The sequence below is a fragment of the Macaca fascicularis genome, chromosome X (genome assembly GCF_037993035.2).
Source record: "Macaca fascicularis isolate 582-1 chromosome X, T2T-MFA8v1.1".
In the NCBI taxonomy this organism is placed as follows: domain Eukaryota; kingdom Metazoa; phylum Chordata; class Mammalia; order Primates; family Cercopithecidae; genus Macaca; species Macaca fascicularis.
In genome coordinates, this window is record NC_088395.1 from 61,355,051 (window position 1) to 61,382,427 (window position 27,377).

The window sequence follows — 27,377 nt, forward strand, 5'->3', positions numbered from 1 at the left end:
CGCAAAGTGATATTTGGAAGCCCATAGAGGGCTATGGTGAAAAAGGTAATATCCTCAGATGAAATCTGGAAAGAAGCTTTCTGAGAAACTGCTTAGTGTTCTGTTAATTCATCTCACAGAGTTACATCTGTATTTCGTGCATCTCTTTGCTAGCCTTATTTCTGTGGAATCTGAGAAAAGATATTTCGGATCCCTTTGAAGACTATAGGGCCAAAGAAATATCCTCCGATAACAAAGAGAAAGAAGCTTTCTGAGAAACTTCTTTGTGATCTGTGAAATCATCTCACAGAGTTACAGCTTTCCCCTCAAGAAGCCTTTCGCTAAGACACTTCTTGTGGAATTGGCAAAGTGATATTTGGAAGCCCATAGAGGGCTATGGTGAAAAAGGAAATATCCTCAGATGAAATCTGGAAAGAAGCTTTCTGAGAAACTGCTTAGTGTTCTGTTAATTCATCTCACAGGGTTACATCTGTATTTCGTGCATCTCTTTGCTAGCCTTATTTCTTTGGAATCTGAGAACAGATATTTCGGATCCCTTTGAAGACTATAGGGCCAAAGGAAATATCCTCCGATAACAATGAGAAAGAAGCTTTCTGAGAAACTTCTTTGTGTTCTGTGAAATCATCTCACAGAGTTACAGCTTTCCCCTCAAGAAGCCTTTCGCTAAGACAGTTCTTGTGGAATTGGCAAAGTGATATTTGGAAGCCCGTAGAGGGCTATGGTGAAAAAGGAAATATCCTCAGATGAAATCTGGAAAGAAGCTTTCTGATGAACTGCTCTGTGATATGTGACTTCGACTCACAGAGTTACATCTGTATTTCGTGGATCTCTTTGCTAGCCTTATTTCTGTGAAATCTGAGAACAGATATTTCGGATCCCTTTGAAGACTATAGGGCCAAAGAAATATCCTCCGATAACAAACAGAAAGAAGCTTTCTGAGAAACTTCTTTGTGTTCTGTGAAATCGTCTCACAGAGTTACAGCTTTCCCCTCAAGAAGCCTTTCGCTAAGACAGTTCTTGTGGAATTGGCAAAGTGATATTTGGAAGCCCATAGAGGGCTATGGTGAAAAAGGAAATATCCTCAGATGAAATCTGGAAAGAAGTTTCTGAGAAACTGCTTAGTGTTCTGTTAATTCATCTCACAGAGTTACATCTGTATTTCGTGCATCTCTTTGCTAGCCTTATTTCTGTGGAATCTGAGAACAGATATTTCGGATCCCTTTGAAGAATATAGGGCCAAAGGAAATATACTCCGATAACAAAGAGAAAGAAGCTTTCTGAGAAACTTCTTTGTGTTCCGTGAAATCATCTCACAGAGTTACAGCTTTCCCCTCAAGAATCCTTTCGCTAAGACAGTTCTTGTGGAATTGGCAAAGGGATATTTGGAAGCCCATAGAGGGCTATGGTGAAAAAGGAAATATCCTCAGATGAAATCTGGAAAGAAGCTTTCTGAGAAACTGCTTAGTGTTCTGTTAATTCATCTCACGGAGTTACATCTGTATTTCGTGGATCTCTTTGCTAGCCTTATTTCTGTGGAATCTGAGAACAGATATTTCGGATCCCTTTAAAGACTATAGGGCCAAAGGAAATATCCTCCGATAACAAACAGAAAGAAGCTTTCTGAGACACATCTTTGTGATCTGTGAAATCATCTCACAGAGTTACAGCTTTCCCCTCAAGAAGCCTTTCGCTAAGACAGTTCTTGTGGAACTGGCAAAGTGATATTTGGAAGCCCATAGAGGGCTATGGTGAAAAAGGAAATATACTCAGATGAAATCTGGAAAGAAGCTTTCTGAGAAACTGCTTAGTGTTCTGTTAATTCATCTCACAGATTTACATCTGTACTTCGTGGATCTCTTTGCTAGCCTTATTTCTTTGGAATCTGAGAACAGATATTTCGGATCCCTTTGAAGACTATAGGGCCAAAGGATATATCCTGCGATAACAAAGAAAAAGAAGCTTTCTGAGAAACTTCTTTGTGTTCTGTGAAATCATCTCACAGAGTTACAGCTTTCCCCTCAAGAAGCCTTTCGCTAAGACAGTTCTTGTGGAATTGGCAAAGTGATATTTGGAAGCCCATAGAGGGCTATGGTGAAAAAGGAAATATCCTCAGATGAAATCTGGAAAGAAGCTTTCTGAGAAACTGCTTAGTGTTCTGTTAATTCATCTCACAGAGTTACATCTGTATTTCGTGCATCTCTTTGCTAGCCTTATTTCTGTGGAATCTGAGAACAGATATTTCGGATCCCTTTGAAGACCATAGGGCCAAAGGAAATATCCTCCGATAACAAAGAGAAAGAAGCTTTCTGAAAAACTTCTTTGTGATCTGTGAAATCATCTCACAGAGTTACAGCTTTCCCCTCAAGAAGCCTTTCGCTAAAACAGTTCTTGTGGAATTCGCAAAGTGATATTTGGAAGCCCATAGAGGGCTATGGTGAAAAAGGAAATATCCTCAGATGAAATCTGGAAAGAAGCTTTCTGAGAAACTGCTTAGTGTTCTGTTAATTCATCTCACAGAGTTACATCTGTATTTCGTGCATCTCTTTGCTAGCCTTATTTCTGTGGAATCTGAGAACAGATATTTCGGATCCCTTTGAAGACCATAGGGCCAAAGGAAATATCCTCCGATAACAAAGAGAAAGAAGCTTTCTGAAAAACTTCTTTGTGATCTGTGAAATCATCTCACAGAGTTACAGCTTTACCGTCAAGAAGCCTTTCGCTAAGACAGTTCTTGTGGTATTGGCAAAGTGATATTTGGAAGCCCATATAGGGCTATGGTGAAAAAGAAAATATCCTCAGATGAAATCTGGAAAGAAGCTTTCTGAGAAAGTGCTCTGTGATGTGTGACTTCCACTCACAGAGTTACATCTGTATTTCGTGGATCTCTTTGCTAGCCTTATTTCTGTGGAATCTGAGAACAGATATTTCGGATCCCTTTGAAGACTATAGGGCCAAAGGATATATCCTGCGATAACAAAGAAAAAGAAGCTTTCTGAGAAACTTCTTTGTGTTCTGTGAAATCATCTCACAGAGTTACAGCTTTCCCCTCAAGAAGCCTTTCGCTAAGACAGTTCTTGTGGAATTGGCAAAGTGATATTTGGAAGCCCATAGAGGGCTATGGTGAAAAAGGAAGTATCCTCAGATGAAATCTGGAAAGAAGCTTTCTGAGAAACTGCTTAGTGTTCTGTTAATTCATCTCACAGAGTTACATCTGTATTTCGTGGATCTCTTTGCTAGCCTTATTTCTTTGGAATCTGAGAACAGATATTTCGGATCCCTTTGAAGACTATAGGGCCAAAGGAAATATCCTCCGATAACAAAGAGAAAGAAGCTTTCTGAAAAACTTCTTTGTGTTCTGTGAAATCATCTCACAGAGTTAGAGCTTTCCCCTCAAGAAGCCTTTCGCTAAGACAGTTCTTGTGGAATTGGCAAAGTGATATTTGAAAGCCCCTAGAGGGCTATGGTGAAAAAGGAAATATCCTCAGATGAAATCTGGAAAGAAGCTTTCTGAGAAACTGCTTAGTGTTCTGTTAATTCATCTCACAGAGTTTCATCTGTATTTCGTGCATCTCTTTCCTAGCCTTATATCTGTGGAATCTGAGAACAGATATTTCGGATCCCTTTGAAGACTATAGGACCAAAGGAAATATCCTCCGATAACAAAGAGAAAGAAGCTTACTGAGAAACTTCTTTGTGTTTTGTGAAATCATCTCACAGAGTTACAGCTTTCCCCTGAAGAAGCCTTTCGCTAACACAGTTCTTGTGGAGTTGGCAAAGTGATATTTGGAAGCCCATAGAGGGCTATGGTGAAAAAGGAAATATCCTCTGATGAAATCTGGAAAGAAGCTTTCTGAGAAACTGCTTAGTGTTCTGTTAATTCATCTCACAGAGTTACATCTGTATTTCGTGGATCTCTTTGCTAGCCTTATTTCTGTGGAATCTGAGAACAGATATTTCGGATCCCTTTGAAGACTATAGGACCAAAGGAAATATCCTCCGATAACAAACAGAAAGAAGCTTTCTGAGACACATCTTTGTGATCTGTGAAATCATCTCACAGAGTTACAGCTTTCCCCTCAAGAAGCCTTTCGCTAACACAGTTCTTGTAGAATTGGCAAAGTGATATTTGGAAGCCCATAGAGGGCTATGGTGAAAAAGGAAATATCCTCAGATGAAATCTGGAAAGAAATTTTCTGAGAAACTGCTTAGTGTTCTGCTAATTCATCTCACGGAGTTACATCTGTATTTCGTGGATCTCTTTGCTAGCCTTATTTCTGTGGAATCTGAGAACAGATATTTCGGATCCCTTTGAAGACTATAGGGCCAAAGGAAATATCCTCCGATAACAAAGAGAAAGAAGCTTTCTGAGAAACTTCTTTGTGTTCTGTGAAACCATCTCACAGAGTTACAGCTTTCCCCTCAAGAAGCCTTTCGCTAAGACAGTTCTTGTGGAATTGGCAAAGTGATATTTGGAAGCCCATAGAGGGCTATGGTGAAAAAGGAAATATCCTCAGATGAAATCTGGAAAGAAGCTTTCTGAGAAACTGCTTAGTGTTCTTTTAATTCACCTCACAGAGTTACATCTGTATTTCGTGGATCTCTTTGCTAGCCTTATTTCTGTGGAATCTGAGAACAGATATTTCGGATCCCTTTGAAGACTATAGGGCCAAAGGATATATCCTCCGATAACAAAGAGAAAGTAGCTTTCTGAGAAACTTCTTTGTGTTCTGTGAAATCATCTCACAGAGTTACAGCTTTCCCCTCAAGAAGCCTTTCGCTAAGACAGTTCTTGTGGAATTCGCAAAGTGATATTTGGAAGCCCATAGAGGGCTATGGTGAAAAAGGAAATATCCTCAGATGAAATCTGGAAAGAAGCTTTCTGAGAAACTGCTGTGTGATGTGTGACTTCCACTCACAGAGTTACATCTGTATTTCGTGGATCTCTTTGCTAGCCTTATTTCTGTGGAATCTGAGAACAGATATTTCGGATCCCTTTGAAGGCTATAGGGCCAAAGGAAATATCCTCCGATAACAAAGAGAAAGAAGCTTTCTGAGAAACTTCTTTGTGTTCTGTGAAATCATCTCACAGAGTTAGAGCTTTCCCCTCAAGAAGCCTTTCGCTAAGACAGTTCTTGTGGAATTGGCAAAGTGATATTTGAAAGCCCCTAGAGGGCTATGGTGAAAAAGGAAATATCCTCAGATGAAATCTGGAAAGAAGCTTTCTGAGAAACTGCTTAGTGTTCTGTTAATTCATCTCACAGAGTTTCATCTGTATTTCGTGCATCTCTTTGCTAGCCTTATATCTGTGGAATCTGAGAACAGATATTTCGGATCCCTTTGAAGACTATAGGACCAAAGGAAATATCCTCCGATAACAAAGAGAAAGAAGCTTACTGAGAAACTTCTTTGTGTTTTGTGAAATCGTCTCACAGAGTTACAGCTTTCCCCTGAAGAAGCCTTTCGCTAACACAGTTCTTGTGGAGTTGGCAAAGTGATATTTGGAAGCCCATAGTGGGCTATGGTGAAAAAGGAAATATCCTCTGATGAAATCTGGAAAGAAGCTTTCTGAGAAACTGCTTAGTGTTCTGTTAATTCATCTCACAGAGTTACATCTGTATTTCGTGGATCTCTTTGCTAGCCTTATTTCTGTGGAATCTGAGAACAGATATTTCGGATCCCTTTGAAGACTATAGGGCCAAAGGAAATATCCTCCGATAACAAAGAGAAAGAAGCTTTCTGAGAAACTTCTTTGTGTTCTGTGAAATCATCTCACAGAGTTACAGCTTTCCCCTCAAGAAGCCTTTCGCTAAGACAGTTCTTGTGGAATTGGCAAAGTGATATTTGGAAGCCCATAGAGGGCTATGGTGAAAAAGGAAATATCCTCAGATGAAATCTGGAACGAAGCTTTCTGAGAAACTGCTCTGTGATGTGTGACTTTGACTCACAGAGTTACATCTGTATTTCGTGGATCTCTTTGCTAGCCTTATTTCTGTGGAATCTGAGAACAGATATTTCGGATCCCTTTGAAGACTATAGGGCCAAAGGAAATATCCTCCGATAACAAAGAGAAAGAAGCTTTCTGAGAAACTTCTTTGTGTTCTGTGAAATCATCTCACAGAGTTACAGCTTTCCCCTCAAGAAGCCTTTCGCTAAGACAGTTCTTGTGGAATTGGCAAAGTGATATTTGGAAGCCCATAGAGGGCTATGGTGAAAAAGGAAATATCCTCAGATGAAATCTGGAAAGAAGCTTTCTGAGAAACTGCTTAGTGTTCTGTTAATTCACCTCACAGAGTTACATCTGTATTTCGTGGATCTCTTTGCTAGCCTTATTTTTGTGGAATCTGAGAACAGATATTTCGGATCCCTTTGAAGACTACAGGGCCAAAGGATATATCCTCCGATAACAAAGAGAAAGAAGCTTTCTGAGAAACTTCTTTGTGTTCTGTGAAATCATCTCACAGAGTTACAGCTTTCCCCTCAAGAAGCCTTTCGCTAAGACAGTTCTTGTGGAATTCGCAAAGTGATATTTGGAAACCCATAGAGGGCTATGATGAAAAAGGAAATATCCTCAGATGAAATCTGGAAAGAAGCTTTCTGAGAAACTGCTTAGTGTTCTGTTAATTCATCTCACAGAGTTACATCTGTATTTCGTGCATCTCTTTGCTAGCCTTATTTCTGTGGAATCTGAGAAAAGATATTTCGGATCCCTTTGAAGACTATAGGGCCAAAGAAATATCCTCCGATAACAAAGAGAAAGAAGCTTTCTGAGAAACTTCTTTGTGATCTGTGAAATCATCTCACAGAGTTACAGCTTTCCCCTCAAGTAGCCTTTCGCTAAGACACTTCTTGTGGAATTGGCAAAGTGATATTTGGAAGCCCATAGAGGGCTATGGTGAAAAAGGAAATATCCTCAGATGAAATCTGGAAAGAAGCTTTCTGAGAAACTGCTGTGTGATGTGTGACTTCCACTCACAGAGTTACATCTGTATTTCGTGGATCTCTTTGCTAGCCTTATTTCTGTGGAATCTGAGAACAGATATTTCGGATCCCTTTGAAGACTATAGGGCCAAAGGAAATATCCTCCGATAACAAAGAGAAAGAAGCTTTCTGAGAAACTTCTTTGTGTTCCGTGAAATCATCTCACAGAGTTACACCTTCCCACTAAAGAAGCCTTTCGCTAAGACAGTTCTTGTGGAATTGGCAAAGTGATATTTGGAAGCCCATAGAGGGCTATGGTGAAAAAGGAAATATCCTCAGATGAAATCTGGAAAGAAGCTTTCTGAGAAACTGCTTAGTTTTCTGTTAATTCATCTCACGGAGTTACATCTGTATTTCGTGGATCTCTTTGCTAGCCTTATTTCTGTGGAATCTGAGAACAGATATTTCGGATCCCTTTGAAGACTATAGGGCCAAAGGAAATATCCTCCGATAACAAACAGAAAGAAGCTTTCTGAGAAACTTCTTTGTGTTCTGTGAAGTCATCTCACAGAGTTACAGCTTTCCCCTCAAGAAGCCTTTCGCTAAGACAGTTCTTGTGGAATTGGCAAAGTGATATTTGGAAGCCCATAGAGGGCTATGGTGAAAAAGGAAATATCCTCAGATGAAATCTGGAAAGAAGCTTTCTGAGAAACTGCTTAGTGTTCTGATAATTCATCTCACAGAGTTACATCTGTATTTCGTGAATCTGTTTGCTAGCCTTATTTCTTTGGAATCTGAGAACAGATATTTCGGATCCCTTTGAAGACTATAGGTTCAAAGGAAATATCCTCCAATAACAAAGAGAAAGAAGCTTTCTGAGAAACTTCTTTGTGTTTTGTGAAATCATCTCACAGAGTTACAGATTTCCCCTCAAGAAGCCTTTCGTTAAGACAGTTCTTGTGGAATTGGCAAAGTGATATTTGGAAGCCCCTAGAGGGCTATGGTGAAAAAGGAAATATCCTCAGATGAAATCTGGAAAGAAGCTTTCTGAGAAACTGCTTAGTTTTCTGTTAATTCATCTCACGGAGTTACATCTGTATTTCCTGCATCTCTTCGCTAGCCTTATTTCTGTGGAATCTGAGAACAGATATTTCGGATCCCTTTGAAGACTATAGGGCCAAAGGAAATATCCTCCGATAACAAAGAGAAAGAAACTTACTGAGAAACTTCTTTGTGTTTTGTGAAATCATCTCACAGAGTTACAGCTTTCCCCTCAAGAAGCCTTTCGCTAAGACAGTTCTTGTGGAATTTGCAAAGTGATATTTGGAAGCCCATAGAGGGCTATGGTGAAAAAGGAAATATCCTCAGATGAAATCTGGAAAGAAGCTTTCTGATGAACTGCTCTGTGATGTGTGACTTCGACTCACAGAGTTACATCTGTATTTCGTGGATCTCTTTGCTAGCCTTATTTCTGTGGAATCTGAGAACAGATATTTCGGATCCCTTTGAAGACTATAGGGCCAAAGGAAATATCCTCCGATAACAAACAGAAAGAAGCTTTCTGAGAAACTTCTTTGTGTTCTGTGAAATCATCTCACAGAGTTACAGCTTTCCCCTCAAGAAGCCTTTCGCTAAGACAGTTCTTGTGGAATTGGCAAAGTGATATTTGGAAGCCCATGGAGGGCTATGGTGAAAAAGGAAATATCCTCAGATGAAATCTGGAAAGAAGCTTTCTGAGAAACTGCTTAGTGTTCTGTTAATTCATCTCACAGAGTTACATCTGTATTTCGTGGATCTCTTTGCTAGCCTTATTTCTTTGGAATCTGAGAACAGATATTTCGGATCCCTTTGAAGGCTATAGGGCCAAAGGAAATATCCTCGGATAACAAAGAGAAAGAAGCTTTCTGAGAAACTTCTTTGTGTTCTGTGAAATCATCTCACAGAGTTACAGCTTTCCCCTCAAGAAGCCTTTCGCTAAGACAGTTCTTGTGGAATTGGCAAAGTGATATTTGAAAGCCCCTAGAGGTCTATGGTGAAAAAGGAAATATCCTCAGATGAAATCTGGAAAGAAGATTTTTGAGAAACTGCTTAGTGTTCTGTTAATTCATCTCACAGAGTTTCATCTGTATTTCGTGCATCTCTTTGCTAGCCTTATTTCTGTGGAATCTGAGAACAGATATTTCGGATCCCTTTGAAGACTATAGGACCAAAGGAAATATCCTCCGATAACAAAGAGAAAGAAGCTTACTGAGAAACTTCTTTGTGTTTTGTGAAATCATCTCACAGAGTTACAGCTTTCCCCTCAAGAAGCCTTTCGCTAAGACAGTTCTTGTGGAATTGGCAAAGTGATATTTGGAAGCCCATAGAGGGCTATGGTGAAAAAGGAAATATCCTCAGATGAAATCTGGAAAGAAGCTTTCTGAGAAACTGCTTAGTGTTCTGTTAATTCATCTCACAGAGTTACATCTGTATTTCGTGCATCTCTTTGCTAGCCTTATTTCTGTGGAATCTGAGAAAAGATATGTCTAATCCCTTTGAAGACTATAGGGCCAAAGAAATATCCTCCGATAACAAAGAGTAAGAAGCTTTCTGAGAAACTTCTTTGTGATCTGTGAAATCATCTCACAGAGTTACAGCTTTCCCCTCAAGAAGCCTTTCGCTAAGACACTTCTTGTGGCATTGGCAAAATGATATTTGGAAGCCCAAAGAGGGCTATGGTGAAAAAGGAAATATCCTCAGATGAAATCTGGAAAGAAGCTTTCTGAGAAACTGCTATGTGATGTGTGACTTCCACTCACAGAGTTACAGCTGTATTTCGTGGATCTCTTTGCTAGCCTTATTTCTGTGGAATCTGAGAACCGATATTTCGGATCCCTTTGAAGACTATAGGGCCAAAGGAAATATCCTCCGATAACAAAGAGAAAGAAGCTTTCTGAGAAACTTCTTTGTGTTCCGTGAAATCATCTCACAGAGTTACAGCTTTCCCCTCAAGAAGCCTTTCGCTAAGACAGTTCTTGTGGAATTGGCAAAGTGATATTTGGAAGCCCATAGAGGGCTATGGTGAAAAAGGAAATATCCTCAGATGAAATCTGGAAAGAAGCTTTCTGAGAAACTGCTTAGTGTTCTGTTAATTCATCTCACAGAGTTACATCTGTATTTCGTGGATCTCTTTGCTAGCCTTATTTCTGTGGAATCTGAGAACAGATATTTCGGATCCCTTTGAAGACTATAGGGCCAAAGGAAATATCCTCCGATAACAAACAGAAAGAAGCTTTCTGAGAAACTTCTTTGTGATCTGTGAAATCATCTCACAGAGTTACAGCTTTCCCCTCAAGAAGCCTTTCGCTAAGACAGTTCTTGTGGAATTGGCAAAGTGATATTCGGAAGTCCATAGAGGGCTATGGTGAAAAAGGAAATATCCTCAGATGAAATCTGGAAAGAAGCTTTCTGAGAAACTGCTTAGTGTTCTGTTAATTCATCTCACAGAGTTACATCTGTATTTCGTGCATCTCTTTGCTAGCCTTATTTCTGTGGAATCTGAGAACAGATATTTCGGATCCCTTTGAAGACTATAGGGCCAAAGGAAATATCCTCCCATAACAAAGAGAAAGAAGCTTTCTGAGATACTTCTTTGTGTTCCGTGAAATCATCTCACAGAGTTACAGCTTTCCACTCAAGAAGCCTTTCGCTAAGACAGTTCTTGTGGAATTGGCAAAGTGATATTTGGAAGCCCATAGAGGGCTATGGTGAAAAAGGAAATATCCTCAGATGAAATCTGGAAAGAAGCTTTCTGAGAAACTGATAAGTGTTCTGTTATTTCATCTCACAGAGTTATATCTGTATTTGGTGGATCTCTTTGCTAGCCTTATTTGTGTGGAATCTGAGAACAGATACTTCGGATCCCTTTGAAGACTATAGGGCCAAAGGAAATATCCTCCGATAACAAAGAGAAAGAAGCTTTCTGAGAAACTTCTTTGTGTTCCGTGAAATCATCTCACAGAGTTACACCATTCCACTAAAGAAGCCTTTCGCTAAGACAGTTCTTGTGGAATTGGCAAGGTGATATTTGGAAGCCCATAGAGGGCTATGGTGAAAAAGGAAATATCCTCAGATGAAATCTGGAAAGAAGCTTTCTGAGAAACTGCTTAGTGTACTGTTAATTCATCTCACGGAGTTACATCTGTATGTCGTGGATCTCTTTGCTAGCCTTATTTCTGTGGAATCTGAGAACAGATATTTCGGATCCCTTTGAAGACTATAGGGCCAAAGGAAATATCCTCCGATAACAAACAGAAAGAAGCTTTCTGAGAAACTTCTTTGTGATCCGTGAAATCATCTCACAGAGTTACAGCTTTCCCCTCAAGAAGCCTTTCGCTAAGACAGTTCTTGTGGAATTGGCAAAGTGATATTTGGAAGCCCATAGAGGGCTATGGTGAAAAAGGAAATATCCTCAGATGAAATTTGGAAAGAAGCTTTCTGAGAAACTGCTTAGTGTTCTGTTAATTCATCTCACAGAGTTACATCTGTATTTCGTGCATCTCTTTGCTAGCCTTATTTCTTTGGAATCTGAGAACAGATATTTCGGATCCCTTTGAAGACTATAGGGCCAAGGGAAATATCCTCCGATAACAATGAGAAAGAAGCTTTCTGAGAAACTTCTTTGTGTTCTGTGAAATCATCTCACAGAGGTACAGCTTTCCCCTCAAGAAGCCTTTCGCTAAGACAGTTCTTGTGGAATTGGCAAAGTGATATTTCGAAGACCATAGAGGGCTATGGTGAAAAAGGAAATATCCTCAGATGAAATCTGGAAAGAAGCTTTCTGATGAACTGCTCTGTGATGTGTGACTTCGACTCACAGAGTTACATCTGTATTTCGTGGATCTCTTTGCTAGCCTTATTTCTGTGGAATCTGAGAACAGATATTTCGGATCCCTTTGAAGACTATAGGGCCAAAGGAAATATCCTCCGATAACAAAGAGAAAGAAGCTTTCTGAGAAACTTCTTTGTGTTCTGTGAAATCATCTCACAGAGTTACAGCTTTCCCCTCAAGAAGCCTTTCGCTAAGACAGTTCTTGTGGAATTGGCAAAGTGATATTTGGAAGCCCATAGAGGGCTATGGTGAAAAAGGAAATATCCTCAGATGAAATCTGGAAAGAAGCTTTCTGAGAAACTGCTTAGTGTTCTGTTAATTCATCTCACAGAGTTACATCTGTATTTCGTGGATCTCTTTGCTAGCCTTATTTCTTTGGAATCTGAGAACAGATATTTCCGATCCCTTTGAAGGCTATAGGGCCAAAGGAAATATCTTCCGATAACAAAGACAAAGAAGCTTTCTGAGAAACTTCTTTGTGTTCTGTGAAATCATCTCACAGAGTTACAGCTTTCCCCTCAAGAAGCCTTTCGCTAACACAGTTCTTGTGGAATTGGCAAAGTGATATTTGGAAGCCCATAGAGGGCTATGGTGAAAAAGGAAATATCCTCAGATGAAATCTGGAAAGAAGCTTTCTGAGAAACTGCTTAGTGTTCTGTTAATTCATCTCACAGAGTTACATCTGTATTTCGTGCATCTCTTTGCTAGCCTTATTTCTGTGGAATCTGAGAACAGATATTTCGGATCCCTTTGAAGACTATAGGGCCAAAGAAAATATCCTCCGATAACAAAGAGAAAGAAGCTTTCTGAGAAACTTCTTTGTGTTCTGTGAAATCATCTCACAGAGTTACAGATTTCCCCTCAAGAAGCCTTTCGTTAAGACAGTTCTTGTGGAATTGGCAAAGTGATATTTGGAAGCCCCTAGAGGGCTATGGTGAAAAAGGAAATATCCTCAGATGAAATCTGGAAAGAAGCTTTCTGAGAAACTGCTTAGTGTTCTGTTAATTCATCTCACGGAGTTACATCTGTATTTCCTGCATCTCTTCGCTAGCCTTATTTCTGTGGAATCTGAGAACAGATATTTCGGATCCCTTTGAAGACTATAGGGCCAAAGGAAATATCCTCCGATAACAAAGAGAAAGAAACTTACTGAGAAACTTCTTTGTGTTTTGTGAAATCATCTCACAGAGTTACAGCTTTCCCCTCAAGAAGCCTTTCGCTAAGACAGTTCTTGTGGAATTTGCAAAGTGATATTTGGAAGCCCATAGAGGGCTATGGTGAAAAAGGAAATATCCTCAGATGAAATCTGGAAAGAAGCTTTCTGATGAACTGCTCTGTGATGTGTGACTTCGACTCACAGAGTTACATCTGTATTTCGTGGATCTCTTTGCTAGCCTTATTTCTGTGGAATCTGAGAACAGATATTTCGGATCCCTTTGAAGACTATAGGGCCAAAGGAAATATCCTCCGATAACAAACAGAAAGAAGCTTTCTGAGAAACTTCTTTGTGTTCTGTGAAATCATCTCACAGAGTTACAGCTTTCCCCTCAAGAAGCCTTTCGCTAAGACAGTTCTTGTGGAATTGGCAAAGTGATATTTGGAAGCCCATAGAGGGCTATGGTGAAAAAGGAAATATCCTCAGATGAAATCTGGAAAGAAGCTTTCTGAGAAACTGCTTAGTGTTCTGTTAATTCATCTCACAGAGTTACATCTGTATTTCGTGGATCTCTTTGCTAGCCTTATTTCTTTGGAATCTGAGAACAGATATTTCGGATCCCTTTGAAGGCTATAGGGCCAAAGGAAATATCCTCGGATAACAAAGAGAAAGAAGCTTTCTGAGAAACTTCTTTGTGTTCTGTGAAATCATCTCACAGAGTTACAGCTTTCGCCTCAAGAAGCCTTTCGCTAAGACAGTTCTTGTGGAATTGGCAAAGTGATATTTGAAAGCCCCTAGAGGTCTATGGTGAAAAAGGAAATATCCTCAGATGAAATCTGGAAAGAAGATTTTTGAGAAACTGCTTAGTGTTCTGTTAATTCATCTCACAGAGTTTCATCTGTATTTCGTGCATCTCTTTGCTAGCCTTATTTCTGTGGAATCTGAGAACAGATATTTCGGATCCCTTTGAAGACTATAGGACCAAAGGAAATATCCTCCGATAACAAAGAGAAAGAAGCTTACTGAGAAACTTCTTTGTGTTTTGTGAAATCATCTCACAGAGTTACAGCTTTCCCCTCAAGAAGCCTTTCGCTAAGACAGTTCTTGTGGAATTGGCAAAGTGATATTTGGAAGCCCATAGAGGGCTATGGTGAAAAAGGAAATATCCTCAGATGAAATCTGGAAAGAAGCTTTCTGAGAAACTGCTTAGTGTTCTGTTAATTCATCTCACAGAGTTACATCTGTATTTCGTGCATCTCTTTGCTAGCCTTATTTCTGTGGAATCTGAGAAAAGATATGTCGAATCCCTTTGAAGACTATAGGGCCAAAGAAATATCCTCCGATAACAAAGAGTAAGAAGCTTTCTGAGAAACTTCTTTGTGATCTGTGAAATCATCTCACAGAGTTACAGCTTTCCCCTCAAGAAGCCTTTCGCTAAGACACTTCTTGTGGCATTGGCAAAATGATATTTGGAAGCCCAAAGAGGGCTATGGTGAAAAAGGAAATATCCTCAGATGAAATCTGGAAAGAAGCTTTCTGAGAAACTGCTATGTGATGTGTGACTTCCACTCACAGAGTTACAGCTGTATTTCGTGGATCTCTTTGCTAGCCTTATTTCTGTGGAATCTGAGAACCGATATTTCGGATCCCTTTGAAGACTATAGGGCCAAAGGAAATATCCTCCGATAACAAACAGAAAGAAGCTTTCTGAGAAACTTCTTTGTGTTCCGTGAAATCATCTCACAGAGTTACAGCTTTCCCCTCAAGAAGCCTTTCGCTAAGACAGTTCTTGTGGAATTGGCAAAGTGATATTTGGAAGCCCATAGAGGGCTATGGTGAAAAAGGAAATATCCTCAGATGAAATCTGGAAAGAAGCTTTCTGAGAAACTGCTTAGTGTTCTGTTAATTCATCTCACAGAGTTACATCTGTATTTCGTGGATCTCTTTGCTAGCCTTATTTCTGTGGAATCTGAGAACAGATATTTCGGATCCCTTTGAAGACTATAGGGCCAAAGGAAATATCCTCCGATAACAAACAGAAAGAAGCTTTCTGAGAAACTTCTTTGTGATCTGTGAAATCATCTCACAGAGTTACAGCTTTCCCCTCAAGAAGCCTTTCGCTAAGACAGTTCTTGTGGAATTGGCAAAGTGATATTCGGAAGTCCATAGAGGGCTATGGTGAAAAAGGAAATATCCTCAGATGAAATCTGGAAAGAAGCTTTCTGAGAAACTGCTTAGTGTTCTGTTAATTCATCTCACAGAGTTACATCTGTATTTCGTGCATCTCTTTGCTAGCCTTATTTCTGTGGAATCTGAGAACAGATATTTCGGATCCCTTTGAAGACTATAGGGCCAAAGGAAATATCCTCCCATAACAAAGAGAAAGAAGCTTTCTGAGATACTTCTTTGTGTTCCGTGAAATCATCTCACAGAGTTACAGCTTTCCACTCAAGAAGCCTTTCGCTAAGACAGTTCTTGTGGAATTGGCAAAGTGATATTTGGAAGCCCATAGAGGGCTATGGTGAAAAAGGAAATATCCTCAGATGAAATCTGGAAAGAAGCTTTCTGAGAAACTGATAAGTGTTCTGTTATTTCATCTCACAGAGTTATATCTGTATTTCGTGGATCTCTTTGCTAGCCTTATTTGTGTGGAATCTGAGAACAGATACTTCGGATCCCTTTGAAGACTATAGGGCCAAAGGAAATATCCTCCGATAACAAAGAGAAAGAAGCTTTCTGAGAAACTTCTTTGTGTTCCGTGAAATCATCTCACAGAGTTACACCATTCCACTAAAGAAGCCTTTCGCTAAGACAGTTCTTGTGGAATTGGCAAGGTGATATTTGGAAGCCCATAGAGGGCGATGGTGAAAAAGGAAATATCCTCAGATGAAATCTGGAAAGAAGCTTTCTGAGAAACTGCTTAGTGTACTGTTAATTCATCTCACGGAGTTACATCTGTATGTCGTGGATCTCTTTGCTAGCCTTATTTCTGTGGAATCTGAGAACAGATATTTCGGATCCCTTTGAAGACTATAGGGCCAAAGGAAATATCCTCCGATAACAAACAGAAAGAAGCTTTCTGAGAAACTTCTTTGTGATCCGTGAAATCATCTCACAGAGTTACAGCTTTCCCCTCAAGAAGCCTTTCGCTAAGACAGTTCTTGTGGAATTGGCAAAGTGATATTTGGAAGCCCATAGAGGGCTATGGTGAAAAAGGAAATATCCTCAGATGAAATCTGGAAAGAAGCTTTCTGAGAAACTGCTTAGTGTTCTGTTAATTCATCTCACAGAGTTACATCTGTATTTCGTGCATCTCTTTGCTAGCCTTATTTCTTTGGAATCTGAGAACAGATATTTCGGATCCCTTTGAAGACTATAGGGCCAAAGGAAATATCCTCCGATAACAATGAGGAAGAAGCTTTCTGAGAAACTTCTTTGTGTTCTGTGAAATCATCTCACAGAGGTACAGCTTTCCCCTCAAGAAGCCTTTCGCTAAGACAGTTCTTGTGGAATTGGCAAAGTGATATTTCGAAGACCATAGAGGGCTATGGTGAAAAAGGAAATATCCTCAGATGAAATCTGGAAAGAAGCTTTCTGATGAACTGCTCTGTGATGTGTGACTTCGACTCACAGAGTTACATCTGTATTTCGTGGATCTCTTTGCTAGCCTTATTTCTGTGGAATCTGAGAACAGATATTTCGGATCCCTTTGAAGACTATAGGGCCAAAGGAAATATCCTCCGATAACAAAGAGAAAGAAGCTTTCTGAGAAACTTCTTTGTGTTCTGTGAAATCATCTCACAGAGTTACAGCTTTCCCCTCAAGAAGCCTTTCGCTAAGACAGTTCTTGTGGAATTGGCAAAGTGATATTTGGAAGCCCATAGAGGGCTATGGTGAAAAAGGAAATATCCTCAGATGAAATCTGGAAAGAAGCTTTCTGAGAAACTGCTTAGTGTTCTGTTAATTCATCTCACAGAGTTACATCTGTATTTCGTGGATCTCTTTGCTAGCCTTATTTCTTTGGAATCTGAGAACAGATATTTCCGATCCCTTTGAAGGCTATAGGGCCAAAGGAAATATCTTCCGATAACAAAGACAAAGAAGCTTTCTGAGAAACTTCTTTGTGTTCTGTGAAATCATCTCACAGAGTTACAGCTTTCCCCTCAAGAAGCCTTTCGCTAACACAGTTCTTGTGGAATTGGCAAAGTGATATTTGGAAGCCCATAGAGGGCTATGGTGAAAAAGGAAATATCCTCAGATGAAATCTGGAAAGAAGCTTTCTGAGAAACTGCTTAGTGTTCCGTTAATTCATCTCACAGAGTTACATCTGTATTTCGTGCATCTCTTTGCTAGCCTTATTTCTGTGGAATCTGAGAACAGATATTTCGGATCCCTTTGAAGACTATAGGGCCAAAGAAAATATCCTCCGATAACAAAGAGAAAGAAGCTTTCTGAGAAACTTCTTTGTGATCTGTGAAATCATCTCACAGAGTTACAGCTTTCCCCTCAAGAAGCCTTTCGCTAAGACAGTTCTTGTGGTATTGGCAAAGTGATATTTTGAAGCCCATAGAGGGCTATGGTGAAAAAGAAAATATCCTCAGATGAAATCTGGAAAGAAGCTTTCTGAGAAACTGCTCTGTGATGTGTGACTTCCACTCACAGAGTTTCATCTGTATTTCGTGGATCTCTTTGCTAGCCTTATTTCAGTGGAATCTGAGAACATATATTTCGGATCCCTTTGAAGACTATAGGGCCAAAGGAAATATCCTCCGATAACAAAGAGAAAGAAGCTTTCTGAGAAACTTCTTTGTGTTCTGTGAAATCATCTCACAGAGTTACAGCTTTCGCCTCAAGAAGCCTTTCGCTAAGACAGTTCTTGTGGAATTGGCAAAGTGATATTTGAAAGCCCCTAGAGGTCTATGGTGAAAAAGGAAATATCCTCAGATGAAATCTGGAAAGAAGCTTTTTGAGAAACTGCTTAGTGTTCTGTTAATTCATCTCACAGAGTTTCATCTGTATTTCGTGCATCTCTTTGCTAGCCTTATTTCTGTGGAATCTGAGAACAGATATTTCGGATCCCTTTGAAGACTATAGGAACAAAGGAAATATCCTCCGATAACAAAGAGAAAGAAGCTTACTGAGAAACTTCTTTGTGTTTTGTGAAATCATCTCACAGAGTTACAGCTTTCCCCTCAAGAAGCCTTTCACTAAGACAGTTCGTGTGGGATTGGCAAAGTGATATTTGGAAGCCCATAGAGGGCTATGGTGAAAAAGGAAATATCCTCAGATGAAATCTGGAAAGAAGCTTTCTGAGAAACTGCTTAGTGTTCTGTTAATTCATCTCACAGAGTTACATCTGTATTTCGTGCATCTCTTTGCTAGCCTTATTTCTGTGGAATCTGAGAAAAGATATTTCGGATCCCTCTGAAGACTATAGGGCCAAAGAAATATCCTCCGATAACAAAGAGTAAGAAGCTTTCTGAGAAACTTCTTTGTGATCTGTGAAATCATCTCACAGAGTTACAGCTTTCTCCTCAAGAAGCCTTTCGCTAAGACAGTTCTTGTGGAATTGGCAAAGTGATATTCGGAAGCCCATAGAGGGCTATGGTGAAAAAGGAAATATCCTCAGATGAAATCTGGAAAGAAGCATTCTGATGAACTGCTCTGTGATGTGTGACTTCGACTCACAGAGTTACATCTGTATTTCGTGGATCTCTTTGCTAGCCTTATTTCTGTGGAATCTGCGAACAGATATTTCGGATCCCTTTGAAGACTATAGGGCCAAAGGAAATATCCTCCGATAACAAACAGAAGCTTTCTGAGAAACTACTTTGTGTTCTGTGAAATCATCTCACAGAGTTACAGCTTTCCCCTCAAGAAGCCTTTCGCTAAGACAGTTCTTGTGGAATTGGCAAAGTGATATTTGGAAGCCCATAGAGGGCTATGGTGAAAAAGGAAATATCCTCAGATGAAATCTGGAAAGAAGCTTTCTGAGAAACTGCTTAGTGTTCTGTTAATTCATCTCACAGAGTTACATCTGTATTTCGTGGATCTCTTTGCTAGCCTTATTTCTTTGGAATCTGAGAACAGATATTTCGGATCCCTTTGAAGGCTATAGGGCCAAAGGAAATATCCTCCGATAACAAAGAGAAAGAAGCTTTCTGAGAAACTTCTTTGTGTTCTGTGAAATCATTTCACAGAGTTACAGCTTTCCCCTCAAGAAGCCTTTCGCTAAGACAGTTCTTGTGGAATTGGCAAAGTGATATTTGGAAGCCCATAGAGGGATATGGTGAAAAAGGAAATCTCCTCAGATGAAATCTGGAAAGAAGCTTTCTGAGAAACTGCTTAGTGTTCTGTTAATTCATCTCACAGAGTTACATGTGTATTTCGTGCATCTCTTTGCTAGCCTTATTTCTGTGGAATCTGAGAACAGATATTTCGGATCCCTTTGAAGACTATAGGGCCAAAGGAAATATCCTCCGATTACAAAGAGAAAGAAGCTTACCGAGAAACTTGTTTGTGTTCCGTGAAATCATCTCACAGAGTTACAGCTTTCCCCTCAAGAAGCCTTTCGCTAAGACAGTTCTTGTGGAATTGGCAAAGTGATATTTGGAAGCCCATAGAGGGCTATGGTGGAAAAGGAAATATCCTCAGATGAAATCTGGAAAGAAGCTTTCTGAGAAACTGCTTAGTGTTCTGTTAATTCATCTCACAGAGTTACATCTGTATTTTGTGCGTCTCTTTGCTAGCCTTATTTCTGTGGAATCTGAGAAAAGATATTTCGGTTCCCTTTGAAGACTATAGGGCCAAGGAAATATCCTCCGATAACAAAGAGAAAGAAGCTTTCTGAGATACTTCTTTGTGTTCCGTGATATCATCTCACAGAGTTACAGCTTTCAACTCAAGAAGCCTTTCGCTAAGACAGTTCTTTAGGAATTTGCAAAGTGATATTTGGAAGCCCATAGGGGGCTATGGTGAAAAAGGAAATATCCTCAGATGAAATCTGGAAAGAAGCTTTCTGAGAAACTGCTCTGTGATGTGTGACTTCGACTCACAGAGTTACATCTGTATTTCGTGGATCTCTTTGCTAGCCTTATTTCTGTGGAATCTGAGAACAGATATTTCGGATCCCTTTGAAGACTATAGGGCCAAAGGAAATATCCTCCGATAACAAAGAGAAAGAAGCTTTCTGAGAAACTTCTTTGTGTTCTGTGAAATCATCTCACAGAGTTACAGCTTTCCCCTCAAGAAGCCTTTCGCTAAGACAGTTCTTGTGGAATTGGCAAAGTGATATTTGCAAGCCCATAGAGGGCTATGATGAAAAAGGAAATATCCTCAGATGAAATCTGGAAAGAAGCTTTCTGAGAAACTGCTTAGTGTTCTGTTAATTCATCTCACGGAGTTACATCTGTATTTCGTGCATCTCTTTGCTAGCCTTATTTCTGTGGAATCTGAGAACAGATATTTCGGATCCCTTTGAAGACTATAGGGCCAAAGGAAATATCCTCCGATAACAAAGAGAAAGAAGCTTTCTGAGAAACATCTTTGTGATCTGTGAAATCATCTCACAGAGTTACAGCTTTCCCCTCAAGAAGGCTTTCGCTAAGACAGTTCTTGTGGTATTGGCAAAGTGATATTTGGAAGCCCATAGAGGGCTATGGTGAAAAAGAAAATATCCTCAGATGAAATCTGGAAAGAAGCTTTCTGAGAAACTGCTCTGTGATGTGTGACTTCCACTCAGAGAGTTACATCTGTATTTCGTGGATCTCTTTGCTAGCCATATTTCTGTGGAATCTGAGAACATATATTTCGGATCCCTTTGATGACTATAGGGCCAAAGGAAATATCCTCCGATAACAAAGAGAAAGAAGCTTTCTGAGAAACTTCTTTGTGTTCTGTGAAATCATCTCACAGAGTTACAGCTTTCGCCTCAAGAAGCCTTTCGCTAAGACAGTTCTTGTGGAATTGGCAAAGTGATATTTGAAAGCCCCTAGAGGTCTATGGTGAAAAAGGAAATATCCTCAGATGAAATCTGGAAAGAAGCTTTTTGAGAAACTGCTTAGTGTTCTGTTAATTCATCTCACAGAGTTTCATCTGTATTTCGTGCATCTCTTTGCTAGCCTTATTTCTGTGGAATCTGAGAACAGATATTTCGGATCCCTTTGAAGACTATAGGACCAAAGGAAATATCCTCCGATAACAAAGAGAAAGAAGCTTACTGAGAAACTTCTTTGTGTTTTGTGAAATCATCTCACAGAGTTACAGCTTTCCCCTCAAGAAGCCTTTCACTAAGACAGTTCTTGTGGAATTGGCAAAGTGATATTTGGAAGCCCATAGAGGGCTATGGTGAAAAAGGAAATATCCTCAGATGAAATCTGGAAAGAAGCTTTCTGAGAAACTGCTTAGTGTTCTGTTAATTCATCTCACAGAGTTACATCTGTATTTCGTGCATCTCTTTGCTAGCCTTATTTCTGTGGAATCTGAGAAAAGATATTTCGGATCCCTTTGAAGACTATAGGGCCAAAGAAATATCCTCCGATAACAAAGAGTAAGAAGCTTTCTGAGAAACTTCTTTGTGATCTGTGAAATCATCTCACAGAGTTACAGCTTTCCCCTCAAGAAGCCTTTCGCTAAGACAGTTCTTGTGGAATTGGCAAAGTGATATTCGGAAGCCCATAGAGGGCTATGGTGAAAAAGGAAATATCCTCAGATGAAATCTGGAAAGAAGCTTTCTGAGAAACTGATAAGTGTTCTGTTATTTCATCTCACAGAGTTATATCTGTATTTCGTGGATCTCCTTGCTAGCCTTATTTGTGTGGAATCTGAGAACAGATACTTCGGATCCCTTTGAAGACTATAGGGCCAAAGAAATATCCTCCGATAACAAAGAGAAAGAAGCTTTCTGAGAAACTTCTTTGTGTTCCGTGAAATCATCTCACAGAGTTACACCATTCCACTAAAGAAGCCTTTCGCTAAGACAGTTCTTGTGGAATTGGCAAAGTGATATTTGGAATCCCATAGAGGGCGATGGTGAAAAAGGAAATATCCTCAGATGAAATCTGGAAAGAAGCTTTCTGAGAAACTGCTTAGTGTACTGTGAATTCATCTCACGGAGTTACATCTGTATTTCGTGGATCTCTTTGCTAGCCTTATTTCTGTGGAATCTGAGAACAGATATTTCGGATCCCTTTGAAGACTATAGGGCCAAAGGAAATATCCTCCGATAACAAACAGAAAGAAGCTTTCTGAGAAACTTCTTTGTGATCCGTGAAATCATCTCACAGAGTTACAGCTTTCCCCTCAAGAAGCCTTAGGCTAAGACAGTTCTTGTGGAATTGGCAAAGTGATATTTGGAAGCCCATAGAGGGCTATAGTGAAAAAGGAAATATCCTCAGATGAAATCTGGAAAGAAGCTTTCTGAGAAACTGCTTAGTGTTCTGTTAATTCATCTCACAGAGTTACATCTGTATTTCGTGCATCTCTTTACTAGCCTTATTTCTTTGGAATCTGAGAACAGATATTTCGGATCCCTTTGAAGACTATAGGGCCAAAGGAAATATCCTCCGATAACAATGAGAAAGAAGCTTTCTGAGAAACTTCTTTGTGTTCTGTGAAATCATCTCACAGAGGTACAGCTTTCCCCTCAAGAAGCCTTTCGCTAAGACAGTTCTTGTGGAATTGGCAAAGTGATATTTGGAAGACCATAGAGGGCTATGGTGAAAAAGGAAATATCCTCAGATGAAATCTGGAAAGAAGCTTTCTGATGAACTGCTCTGTGATGTGTGACTTCGACTCACAGAGTTACATCTGTATTTCGTGGATCTCTTTGCTAGCCTTATTTCTGTGGAATCTGAGAACAGATATTTCGGATCCCTTTGAAGACTATAGGGCCAAAGGAAATATCCTCCGATAACAAAGAGAAAGAAGGTTTCTGAGAAACTTCTTTGTGTTCTGTGAAACCATCTCACAGAGTTACAGCTTTCCCCTCAAGAAGCCTTTCGCTAAGACAGTTCTTGTGGAATTGGCAAAGTGATATTTGGAAGCCCATAGAGGGCTATGGTGAAAAAGGAAATATCCTCAGATGAAATCTGGAAAGAAGCTTTCTGAGAAACTGCTTAGTGTTCTGTTAATTCATCTCACAGAGTTACATCTGTATTTCGTGGATCTCTTTGCTAGCCTTATTTCTTTGGAATCTGAGAACAGATATTTCGGATCCCTTTGAAGGCTATAGGGCCAAAGGAAATATCTTCCGATAACAAAGAGAAAGAAGCTTTCTGAGAAACTTCTTTGTGTTCTGTGAAATCATCTCACAGAGTTACAGCTTTCCCCTCAAGAAGCCTTTCGCTAAGACAGTTCTTGTGGAATTCGCAAAGTGATATTTGGAAGCCCATAGAGGGCTATGGTGAAAAAGGAAATATCCTCAGATGAAATCTGGAAAGAAGCTTTCTGAGAAACTGCTTAGTGTTCTGTTAATTCATCTCACAGAGTTACATCTGTATTTCGTGCATCTCTTTGCTAGCCTTATTTCTGTTGAATCTGAGAACAGATATTTCGGATACCTTTGAAGAGTATAGGGCCAAAGGAAATATCCTCCGATAACAAAGAGAAAGAAGCTTTCTGAGAAACTTCTTTGTGATCTGTGAAATCATCTCACAGAGTTACAGCTTTCCCCTCAAGAAGCCTTTCGCTAAGAAAGTTCTTGTGGTATTGGCAAAGTGATATTTGGAAGCCCATAGAGGGCTATGGTGAAAAAGAAAATATCCTCAGATGAAATCTGGAAAGAAGCTTTCTGAGAAACTGCTCTGTGATGTGTGACTTCCACTCACAGAGTTACATCTGTATTTCGTGGATCTCTTTGCTAGCCTTATTTCTGTGGAATCTGAGAACAGATACTTCGTATCCCTTTGAGGACTATAGGGCCAAAGAAATATCCTCCGATAACAAAGAGAAAGAAGCTTTCTGAGAAACTTCTTTGTGTTCCGTGAAATCACCTCACAGAGCTACACCTTTCCACTAAAGAAGCCTTCCGCTAAGACAGTTCTTGTGGAATTGGCAAAGTGATATTTGGAAGCCCATAGAGGGCTATGGTGAAAAAGGAAATATCCTCAGATGAAATCTGGAAAGAAGCTTTCTGAGAAACTGCTATGTGATGTGTGACTTCCACTCACAGAGTTACATCTGTATTTCGTGGATCTCTTTGCTAGCCTTATTTCTTTGGAATCTGAGAACACATATTTCGGATCCCTTTGAAGGCTATAGGGCCAAAGGAAATATCTTCCGATAACAAAGAGAAAGAAGCTTTCTGAGAAACTTCTTTGTGTTCTGTGAAATCATCTCACAGAGTTACAGCTTTCCCCTCAAGAAGCCTTTCGCTAAGACAGTTCTTGTGGAATTGGCAAAGTGATATTTGGAAGCCCGTAGAGGGCTATGGTGAAAAAGGAAATATCCTCAGATGAAATCTGGAAAGAAGCTTTCTGAGAAACTGCTTAGTGTTCTGTTAATTCATCTCACAGAGTTACATCTGTATTTCGTGCATCTCTTTGCTAGCCTTATTTCTGTGGAATCTGAGAACAGATATTTCGGATACCTTTGAAGAGTATAGGGCCAAAGGAAATATCCTCCGATAACAAAGAGAAAGAAGCTTTCTGAGAAACTTCTTTGTGATCTGTGAAATCATCTCACAGAGTTACAGCTTTCCCCTCAAGAAGGCTTTCGCTAAGAAAGTTCTTGTGGTATTGGCAAAGTGATATTTGGAAGCCCATAGAGGGCTATGGTGAAAAAGAAAATATCCTCAGATGAAATCTGGAAAGAAGCTTTCTGAGAAACTGCTCTGTGATGTGTGACTTCCACTCACAGAGTTACATCTGTATTTCGTGGATCTCTTTGCTAGCCTTATTTCTGTGGAATCTGAGAACAGATACTTCGTATCCCTTTGAGGACTATAGGGCCAAAGAAATATCCTCCGATAACAAAGAGAAAGAAGCTTTCTGAGAAACTTCTTTGTGTTCCGTGAAATCACCTCACAGAGTTACACCTTTCCACTAAAGAAGCCTTCCGCTAAGACAGTTCTTGTGGAATTGGCAAAGTGATATTTGGAAGCCCATAGAGGGCTATGGTGAAAAAGGAAATATCCTCAGATGAAATCTGGAAAGAAGCTTTCTGAGAAACTGCTATGTGATGTGTGACTTCCACTCACAGAGTTACATCTGTATTTCGTGGATCTCTTTGCTAGCCTTATTTCTGTGGAATCTGAGAACAGATATTTCGGATCCCTTTGAAGACTATAGGGCCAAAGGAAATATCCTCCGATAACAAAGAGAAAGAAGCTTTCTGAGAAACTTCTTTGTGTTCTGTGAAATCATCTCACAGAGTTACAGCTTTCCCCTCAAGAAGCCTTTCGCTAAGACAGTTCTTGTGGAATTGGCAAAGTGATATTTGGAAGCCCATAGAGGGCTATGGTGAAAAAGGAAATATCCTCAGATGAAATCTGGAAAGAAGCTTTCTGAGAAACTGCTTAGTGTTCTGTTAATTCATCTCACAGAGTTACATCTGTATGTCTTGGATCTCTTTGCTAGCCTTATTTCTGTGGAATCTGAGAACAGATATTTCGGATCCCTTTGAAGACTATAGGGCCAAAGGAAATATCCTCTGATAACAAAGAGAAAGAAGCTTTCTGAGAAACTTCTTTGTGTTCTGTGAAATCATCTCACAGAGTTACAGCTTTCCCCTCAAGAAGCCTTTCGCTAAAACAGTTCTTGTGGAATTGGCAAAGTGATATTCGGAAGTCCATAGAGGGCTATGGTGAAAAAGGAAAGATCCTCAGATGAAACTGGAAAGAAGCTTTCTGAGAAACTGCTTAGTGTTCTGTTAATTCATCTCACAGAGTTACATCTGTATTTCGTGCATCTCTTTGCTAGCCTTATTTCTGTGGAATCTGAGAACAGATATTTCGGATCCCTTTGAAGACTATAGGGCCAAAGGAAATATCCTCCCATAACAAAGAGAAAGAAGCTTTCTGAGATACTTCTTTGTGTTCCGTGAAATCATCTCACAGAGTTACAGCTTTCCCCTCAAGAAGCCTTTCGCTAAGACAGTTCTTGTGGAATTGGCAAAGTGATATTTGGAAGCCCATAGAGGGCTATGGTGAAAAAGGAAATATCCTCAGATGAAATCTGGAAAGAAGCTTTCTGAGAAACTGCTTAGTGTTCTGTTATTTCATCTCACAGAGTTATATCTGTATTTCGTGGATCTCTTTGCTAGCCTTATTTCTGTGGAATCTGAGAACAGATACTTCGGATCCCTTTGAAGACTATAGGGCCAAAGAAATATCCTCCGATAACAAAGAGAAAGAAGCTTTCTGAGAAACTTCTTTGTGTTCCGTGAAATCATCTCACAGAGTTACACCTTTACACTAAAGAAGCCTTTCGCTAAGACAGTTCTTGTGGAATTGGCAAAGTGATATTTGGAAGCCCATAGAGGTCTATGGTGAAAAAGGAAATATCCTCAGATGAAATCTGGAAAGAAGCTTTCTGAGAAACTGCTTAGTGTTCTGTTAATTCATCTCACGGAGTTACATCTGTATTTCGTGGATCTCTTTGCTAGCCTTATTTCTGTGGAATCTGAGAACAGATATTTCGGATCCCTTTGAAGACTATAGGGCCAAAGGAAATATCCTCCGATAACAAACAGAAAGAAGCTTTCTGAGAAACTTCTTTGTGATCCGTGAAATCATCTCACAGAGTTACAGCTTTCCCCTCAAGAAGCCTTTCGCAAAGACAGTTCTTGTGGAATTGGCAAAGTGATATTTGGAAGCCCATAGAGGGCTACGGTGAAAAAGGAAATATCCTCAGATGAAATCTGGAAAGAAGCATTCTGATGAACTGCTCTGTGATGTGTGACTTCGACTCACAGAGTTACATCTGTATTTCGTGGATCTCTTTGCTAGCCTTATTTCTGTGGAATCTGCGAACAGATATTTCGGATCCCTTTGAAGACTATAGGGCCAAAGGAAATATCCTCCGATAACAAACAGAAGCTTTCTGAGAAACTTCTTTGTGTTCTGTGAAATCATCTCACAGAGTTACAGCTTTCCCCTCAAGAAGTCTTTCGCTAAGACAGTTCTTGTGGAATTGGCAAAGTGATATTTGGAAGCCCATAGAGGGCTATGGTGAAAAAGGAAATATCCTCAGATGAAATCTGGAAAGAAGCTTTCTGAGAAACTGCTTAGTGTTCTGTTAATTCATCTCACAGAGTTACATCTGCATTTCGTGGATCTCTTTGCTAGCCTTATTTCTTTGGAATCTGAGAACAGATATTTCGGATCCCTTTGAAGGCTATAGGGCCAAAGGAAATATCCTCCAATAACAAAGAGAAAGAAGCTTTCTGAGAAACTTCTTTGTGTTCTGTGAAATCATTTCACAGAGTTACAGCTTT